We start from the raw sequence: 9,512 nt of genomic DNA, 5'->3' as shown, positions 1-9,512 counted from the left end.
TCTCTTCTGTATCCATTCAAACTGGTACCCTGCCCCTCCGCCCCGGGCCGCCCCCCTTGCCAGAGCTGGCCACAGTCCATGGTCTGGGGCATCCTTGTTGACGTGTTACAAATTTTATTATGTCAGTTTTCAAACCTACTGCTATAGACTGAATTGTGCCTCCCCCCACTAAAGTTCACATGTTGAACCCTGAGCCCCAATGTGACTCTATCTGGAGAAAGGGTCTTTAGGAGGGAATGAAGATTAAATGAATTTATGATAACATGGATGGATCTTGAGGGGATTATGTAAGTGAAATATGTCAGACAGAGAAAGACAAATACTTTATGATCTCACTTATATGTTTAATCTAAAGAAAAGAAAAGAACTCATGGATACAGAGAACATATTAGTGGCTGCCGGAGAGATGGGGGGTGCCGGTGGGGCATGGGTAAAATGGGTGAAGGTGGTCAAAAGGTGCGAACTTCCAGTTACAGCATAAATAAGACCTAGGAATATAATATGCAGCACGGCGACTATAGTTTTTAATAGTGTCGTATACTTGGAAGTCGCTAAGAGACTGGGTCTTGAAAGTTCTCATCACAAGAAAAAAAATTGTAACCCGTGCGTGGTGACGGGTGTTAAATAGACTTATTGTGGTGACCATTTTGCAGTATACAGAAATATTGACTCATTATGTTGACGTGAAGCTAACGTAACATTATACAGGCATGCCTTGGGGATATTGCAGGTTCTGCTTCAAACCACCACAGTGAAATGAGTCGTAATCTTTTTGCTGGTGGAGGGTCTTGCCTTCAATTTGTGAAAAGAATGCAACATCTGTGAAGTACACTAAAGCAAAGTGCAGTAAAGCCAAATATGCTTGCATGTCAGTTATATAATAACCGACATGTCAATAAAATATAAAGATGAAATGAGGCAAGGTGGTCTGCACTGTGAGGCTGCAGTAGAAGGCAGCTGTCTGCAAGCCTGGAAGAGGTCTCACCAGAAACTGAACCCTGCCAGGCCTTGATCTTGGACTCTCCAGCTTCCAGAACTGTGAAAAAATAAATTTCTGTGGTTTAAGGCCGCAGTCTATGGCATTTTTTTTTTAATGGCAGCTGGAGACTAAGGCACCTACCAAAAATAGGAAAAATAGGAAAAAGAATTTTCATTTAGCCATTACCCAGATGCAACAATTATTTATTGTATGATTTTAAGCAAGGGAGTGATATGATTAGATATGTGTTGTAGAAAGACTTCTTGGGCAGCAAAGTAGGTAGGTGTGCTGAAGGGATTCGGGCTGGAGATAAGGGGACAGGTTAAGCACCTCTTGGAAAATTCGAGGCAAGTGATGCCGAGGGCTCTCGTTGGAGAGGAAGCAGTGGAGAAGGAGAGAAGAGGCCGATCAGGGAGAGATTTAAGAGTAGAATTGATAAGTTACATGTGTTCCAATCACGAATCTGTGTTTCATTAAGTCTTAGATGCCAGGGATTGTAAGATGTAGCCTGAATTCAAAGACATTAAGAATGAAAAGAATGTTCATCTTAGAACTGATAAAATGCATTAGAATTAAAAGCTGGACTGCTAACCTTACCATGGGAACAGTGGACACGAGCTCACAATTTATTAATGTGTAAAAGAGAAGCACAATTTTGGTATCTGAAATCCTGATGCACAGTATGGATTGATGAATATGCCTTTTTTTTTTTTATGCTTCTCAAATTGAACTCTCGCTCTCCTTGATTAAAAAACGCGTTTTGTGGGGGAGGGGATTTATGTGGCTGGGAACTTTATAGGAGCCTCTCCATTTAACAAAATGCTACCCAGATGCGATGATGTCATTTACGAGACCACAGTCACTCTCAGTTTGTGGGCAGCCAAATTCTGTTTATTGAATAAAAATGGATGTTTTGAATGGTGGCGCTAGGGGACCTGGCCTGCAGCTTTCTTTTCCAGGAGCTTTCTTGGGCTTCCGGAGACAGAGTGGATTCCACAGACAGATGGAGCTATTATCCGTGTTTTCTCTCCCTAGCGACAGGCCTGCAAGTCTGTAATTACAGAGGACCAGCATCCCTTGTTTGGGAGCTGGGATGGTTACATAAACACTGAGAGCAGGCATAGCTCACCCAGGCTATGCTTTGAGGGCTCAAAATTCCCCTTAGGAGGGAGTGGCATCTAAAACCAAGCCAGGCACTTGTCTGAGGGGCAGGGACAAAGCTTTCTGCAGAAGACTGGATGTAGGGTTACAGGATCAACATGCCAACATGGGCCCCAGTGGCACCAGCTAGCAAGCTGATGTCTGTGTGCCCTGGACCCCGTGATGAATTTTTATCTTTTCTAATTGTAATTGGATTGAAAAATCATGCGAATATTTGTAAAAAGTTTCAGAGCCAGACTTTTTGGTTGCAAGTTATTTTAGGACCACATTTTATTGGTTGCTGTTTTGGAAAAAGTATTTTTGCCTTTGCATTCCTGGAAGCACCCCCCAAATTGGCCATTCTAACCCCTATGTTGCACAGTGAGTGCACACTTTGGGTTTACACAGAGTCTAAGTTTGAATCCCGCCTCTGCTGTGTGTCCCTGGGCAAGCTACTTCTCCTTCCTGTGCCTGCTTCTATATTCTGTGGCATGGGAATAATAGTACCCATTTCATAGAATTGTGTGGATAATCAAGCATTTAGCATGCTTAGAACAGTGCCGAGCTATGGGATATAAAATAACAGTAATAACTATAATATTGAACACTAACAAGCATCATGTTTATTCTGTGCCAGGCACTGTTCTACATAAAATAGCTCATTTAATCCAACCAAACATCCTATGAGGTGGGTACTCGTATTATTCCTATATTATAGATGAGGAAATTGAAACACAGAAAAGTCTATTCAATATGAGTATCATTGTGTCTCTGCCGAACCTCATGTGTACTTGGTTGTAGAATACGAAAATTATTGGTTTATATGCCTGGCTCTCTCCCATTAATGGGTGGCTCCTCAAATACGATGACTCTATCTTCTTTGATTCGATAGACCTAGGGCCAGGCACACGGTAGTTAAATAATATTGAATAAATTGGAACTAGCTTACTAGGAAGGTTCAGTTTGAGGTATAAACATGAAAACATTTTTTTTCCAGTATTGGCTCCCAACCATCTCATATGGCTTCGTGGGAATGGCTCCTTGGATGACCTTCGGACTAAATTCTGCAGCTTTTCAGTGCCTGTTGGTTATTAGCGGTCTCATTCCAGTATCTGAGCATCGGTCTGGTTTATTTTATAACGTCTCTCTCAGACCTGATCTGTAGCTCTCCTCTTCATTGGCTGCAGTGTGAGGTTAAAAACAACAACAAGCTAATGAGATCTGACCAAAAATTGGCCAGAAAGTTCAAAAGAGTCACAACTATTTGAAATTTATATCCATCATTACTAATGATGACTCTCCTAAGTGTTCATTATGCTTTGAAATGTTGGTTAATAAAAATAGTGCTTGCCTGTACTTTATAGATAAATAAATACACATATATTGGGTTTATGCTTAAAGAACGTTTACCAACAGGATGGATGGAGGCTACTGGTTTAAGTAATAAGCAAATGCTAGCATTTGGGGGGTGGGTGGTCATTGATTTACTTGTTATGCTTCTCTTTGTAGACAGTGAAGTCACCATGGTTTTGCTGCCTGGAGCACATAATGCAAAAGCAAGAACAAGATCCATACTAATGAATGTTTATATAAAGCTTAGCGTGCGTTAACCATTGCTCTAACCACACACAATGAATTAATGTATGTACAAATTAATGTATGTACAAAGTATATCACACACAATGAATTAACGTATGTACAAATTAATGTATGTACAAAGTATATCAACTCAGTTGATATCCTCACAGTAATTCTGTGATGCTGGTACTGCCATCATCCCCATCTTACAGATAAGGGAACTACAGCGTGTCAAGGTTTAGCACTGTGTCCAATACAGCTAGGAAGTGGCGAAGTGGGGTTCGAACCCAGGCAGTTTGGCTTCAGCTTCTTTGCTCCTGATGGCAGTGCTGTGTGCTGTGCTGCCTCTCTGAAGGAAGGAGGGGCTCTTCGGAATAATTTTGGAATTAAGAAAAAACTAAATAGTTAAATATAATTAAACCAACTGAATGCAAGTTTAAAAAGTATAAGGAAAGGGAGCCACTCAAACACTCGCGTGTGGGTTGAGTGACTATTTTGTTGCCCTCTTTGGCATCTGCCACGTGAGTTTTCAGGATGTGGTAGTTGGCTGACTGCCTCTTGCAGCCACTAGATTCTGCGCTCCCTCTGCTTTTTCTCGCTTTCCCTCCTGCCGTCTGAAGCCTTCCTCTAGATTCTCCTTGTCCTTATTCTCTTTCTAGGAGCTCGTCTTAGTCAGGGTTCTCCAGAGAAACAGAACTAATAGGATGTGTCTGTCTGTCTGTCTATCTGTCTATCGATCTAGTATCTATCTAGATGTAGATATATAATATCTCAATAGATTTTATTCCTTAAAATTTTAAGAAATGAAAATTTTATTCTTTAAAATTCATCTAGCTGTAGAGATTTATTTAAAGAAATTGGCTCACACAATTGTGGAGCTGGCAGGCCCGAAATTTTCAGGCAGGCTGGCAGGCTGCAGACTCAGAGAAGAGTCGATGTTTCAGTCTTGGGTCCACAGGCAGTCTGGAAGCAGAATTCCTTCTTTTTGGGGAAATATCAGTCTTTTTCTCTTAAAGCTTTGACTGATTGGATAGGGCTTCCCCACATTATGGAGGGTAAATGAGCTTTACTCAAGGTCTCCTGATTTAAATGTTAATCACATCTAAAAAATACCTTCACAGCGACATCTAGACTGGTGTTTGACCAAGTAGTTGGGTACTGTGGTCTTGGCAAGCTGACACATAAAATAACCGTGACAGAGCTCCTTGGAGGGACCTGGGGTTCATTTGGGTTTCTGTTAGTTTTCTAGGACACTGGTGGACTCGGGCATTGGAGTTCCCGGGGACACAGAGAGCTTCAGTTTCCTCCAAAAAGGAAATTTACTTAAAATTCAGTGGTTTTTTTTTTTTTTTTAAACATCAATACCACCATTTGACTTATCACCGTGTGGTAAGTCTTGGTCTCTGATGCTTAAGCCACAGCCTCTGGCTCCTGGACCCCAAAGGAGGAGGCCCTGTTCCCACTAGTTCAGGAAGAAGGTGTTGGGGGCTGGCGTATTACCTACATCCTTCTCCTTCTCAGAAGCACGAACTCTGTCTTTCTCTGATTTCCTCTAGTACCTCCCTAGGGCCCTTGGAACTTTGGATCTTGTGTCATAGTTGACATACATGCTCTCGTCCCTCTCGGCCCCCCACCGGGTTGGTAAGTTTCCTTGGGACAAGCGCCAAGCTCACACTTCTGAATGGCTGTTCCAGTGCCCAGGGCACTGCTGCTCCATAAACATTGCTTATTGGAGAGAATTTGAAATGCTGATTCTCTGTGATGTCTCGTGGGCATAACTGTGATTGACGTCAGCCTCACGTAAAACGGGAAGGCGACAACTTCACCTAGTTTTTGCAGTGCACATATCTGGGCGGTCAAAATAACTCTCGCCGCTGAATTAGGCTATAAAGACAGTTGTGCCTTTCATTCGCGGACAGATCTTCGCTCAGCTTGGGGTGGGGACAAGCAGCAGAAGGGTCAGTGGGAATTTGTCTGAAGGGGCAGAACCGATAGGGAAGAGCTTTGTAGGGATGGGCTGCTGGGCATGTTAGAGAATCTGTCAGATTAATTGTTTCTGCTGTAGCGAATTACCACAAATTTAGTGGCTTAAAACAACACGTTATCTGTAAGAGTTCAGAAGTCTGACATGGGTCTCACTGGGCTAAGGTCAAGGTGTTGGCAGGGCTGCGTTCCTTTCTGTAGGCTCAGGGGGAATCATTTCCTTGCCTTTTCCAGATTCTAGACTTCGCTTTTATTTTTTGGCTCGAGGCGCCCTTTCTCCATCTTCAAAGCCAGCGATGGCAGGACGAGTCCTCTTTGTGTCACATCAGTCTGACCTCATCTGCCTCGCTCTTCCACTTTCAGGGACTCCGTGGTCACACTGGGCCCACCCAGAGAGCCCAGAGTAATCTCACCATCAATTACCTTAATCACACCTGCAGTTTCCCCTTTGCCACTTAATGCACCGTATTCACAGGTTCTGTGGATTAGGATGTGGATGCCTCTGGGGGCCTTTATTCTGCCCACCTCAGTAGCCTTATGATTTCCATTTAAAATAAGAAATCAGTGTAAGGTATGACTTTAGATGGAAAGGTATAATAATTTTCCTAATTTTAGTAATGTTAGAGTCTTTTTTAGGGAGTTGAAGATACATTTATGCTTTATTAAATCTGTAATAATTTTACTAATTTTAGTAATGTTAGTCTTTTTTAGAGAGTCAAAGATATATTTATGTTTAATTAATTAAATCTGTAAGTTATTACTTGAGAATGTTTTGCTTATTAGGGTCGAAGCTTATCCGAGCAGGTATGTGCAGTGCTTATAAAACAGCAAATTCATTAGACTTCTAATTGCGGCTTTAAAATGTTTACAGGAATTTCTATTAAGTTTGTTAAAAGGACTTATTTTTTAAAGGGACTTTAGTCTGTTCAATTTGAGTTCATCAAACAGTAAAGAAGGCCCTCTTATTTTGTATGAAAATTTACTAGACTTGTAAAGATTTAGTCGAACTTCAAAGAAACTTTAATGAAAACTGGGTCTCTACCTTTGTTACCATCATTAATTTTTTAACCAAGAAGCTATAATGCTATTCGTGCCCATAAACTCATGCTGATTTTTATTCTAGTGGAGGGTAAATATGTGGTCCTAAGGGAGACTTTCAAGAGCATTTTATGTGTGGGTTTATTCAGCCTGGGCATTGTGCTAGGTACTATGATACAGCCAGAAATCAGACTACAATGTAACAAAGTCCATAAGCAAAAAGCATTGTGGGAGCCTACTCATTGGAAGAGGCTTCAGCAAGGAGGTAGCCCTCAGGAGCAAGAGATGCTCACCAGACAGAGGGACAGGGGAACAGCATTCTAGGAAGGTGGAACAGCCTGAACAAAGAATGCATGAGATATTTAGGCAGTGGTGAGATTTTGTGATCCTGGTGGAAATGAAAAAAAAAAAATTTCTAGTTACTCTCATGCACCTTTTATGTCATTTTCTAATGGGGAGTTAGTGGCCGGATCAGGGTATGTTCCAGAGTGAATGAACCTAGTAAATCAGTCACCCGCAAGTAAGTCACCTGAGCAAATCACACCCAACTCACACACACAGTGCGATTCCTGACCCGATTTTCAGACCCGATTTTCAGATTCTCGTTGCTCAGGAAATCAGAATTGCCTATGTTTATTGAACTTATAGTATGTGCTCGGCTCTAAGCACTTTAAATATATTCACTTAACTCTCACAACCATAAGAAATAGAGTATCGCCATTTTGGAGTCGAGGAAATTGAGACAGAGAGGGGTTTAGTAAGGTGACAAAGGTCACACTGCAGGTAAGTGGCAGGACCATGATCTGAACCTTGCACAAGCCATCTCCTCCTCTCCTTGTGCCCTCATCCTTCTGAGGCTGGCTCCTCCTCACCGTTTGGGTCCCATCTTCAACACAGCTTTCTCGGAGTGGTCCTCCACGAAGCAGGTCCCCCGCGTTTAGCCTCTTCATAGCACGTGTTACAAATTAAATTATTTTCCTACCTTTTTTGGTCTTTCCCACTAGAGTCTAAATTCCGTTAAGGCAGGGACCTTATCTGTCCTGTCGACCATTCTGTTCCTTGTGCCTGCACATAGACTAGCATATAGCGGTTATTCAATAAGTGTCTGTCGCTGAGTAAATCGATATTGACTTCATTATTCCCTAATCATTATACTATATAAACAGTAAGTGGAAATATCCCATTTAAACATAATGCTGTATTACTGATGCAGGTTGGTACTCGGCAGCAAGCTTTTTTTTCTGTGTATTCCTAGAAATTTTACAACACTGATAAGTTTCTGGGAAAAGAAATATAAGCCTCACTAGGCAAAAGATAAACATACTCAGCATGATAAAAAGCCAACTGGAATTGACACACACTAAAAATGCACCAGTGTATGTTTTTGGAAAAACATTTATTGCAATTCAGTGTCAAAAAATTTTTACAAAAATATGCCACCGTCTGGTACAAACAACTATAAAAAAAATCAGTTTATCATGCAAGAAGAGTGTGCAAATAATTTATACAGAAGGACTCAGCTCACACAATATTAAATAAACACCTTTGCATGTAATTGGTCTAACCTTATACTTTTGGTTACAATGTTCAACCCTCTATAGTATTTTTCATTAAAAAAGTAAAGCCTCTAAGCCTAGGACATGGACTTTAATATACATCCTCTTTAGCCAGGATGATTGGCACTTGGTGGAATAAAGATGGCGCCAAGAGTTCTCAAGTATAGAGTACCGACCGCTTGGAGCCTTCTGTTTAACAGACTCGTGTATCATTAATTAAACAAACATTTCTATACTCAGAGACAGAAAAAGTCATGTTTAAAATCCAGAAATAATGTTGTAGCAGATGGAGTTTCAAGAAGTTCAGCGTTTTGGAGCAGCCATCCATTTTTGGCCAAATGGAGCAGGGCCTAAGTTTTAAGAGATTTTTCAGGAAGCTTTGTTTGCTGAATGAGTTCAAGGGCACTTTGAAAAATGTCAGCAGACAAAGTCATGAGTATTGTGGTCCCTTGCTCCTTGCTGCCTCATGGAATAATCAATTGCCTTTGTTTAGTAAAGATAAGGTTTAGTGGAGAGTGAGCTTGCACTGGGATGGAAGCTTATGGGATGGAGATGCAGAGCAGGTACTGGGGGATAGGGAGGTGGAGGGGATAGATGAAATGTACCTCTTAGCCTAGGGGGAGAGGAAATGCCTGCTTGGTAATCATCAGAACCTCAGTTTCTAGAAAGTAAGCCTGCTGCTCAGCCATTATGGGACTTAAGGGCCACCTTTATCATTAAAATGTAGGTACCCAGGGGAAAGCGAATTTGTCAAAACATGCTGCTTACTTTATGGCAAGCAAACTGCACTCACTAGAATGCTGTGCTCACAACAGAGTCAGTCAGAAGTCTGTAAAAACATTAGGTGGCTCCTTAACTTCTCCAGGAAGAACCAGGGACTTAAAATGTTTGGAAAAGTTAACGGCCAGATGCCTAACACTGGACCTTAGCGTTTGCCTTTCACAGTGAAGGTCTTGAGAAGAATCAGGTCGGGTGTCACATGTCTCCGGCCACACCAAAAAGTGCTGCGGAAGGAGACACAAAGTCAAGGCCTCGGAAAGTCTCAGGTTTATGCTCAAGTCCATCACAGAGTACCAGGGGGGCTGAGGCATATCCCCTGAATATTCTAGACCCACTACTTCACCTTGAAAGGCAGAGGGAGTGCCAGACGTCACTATCCTAACCTTCCTTCCAGCGCTGAAGTCTGGGGTAAGAGTTTCCTTCCCTTGGAAAACCACAGAGGGTTTACTTTTCCTTAA

The sequence above is a fragment of the Pteropus medius genome, unplaced genomic scaffold (genome assembly GCF_902729225.1).
Source record: "Pteropus medius unplaced genomic scaffold, Ma_sr-lr_union100, whole genome shotgun sequence".
Classification (NCBI taxonomy): Eukaryota; Metazoa; Chordata; class Mammalia; order Chiroptera; family Pteropodidae; genus Pteropus; species Pteropus medius.
Note: the sequence above shows the minus strand (reverse complement) of the source record.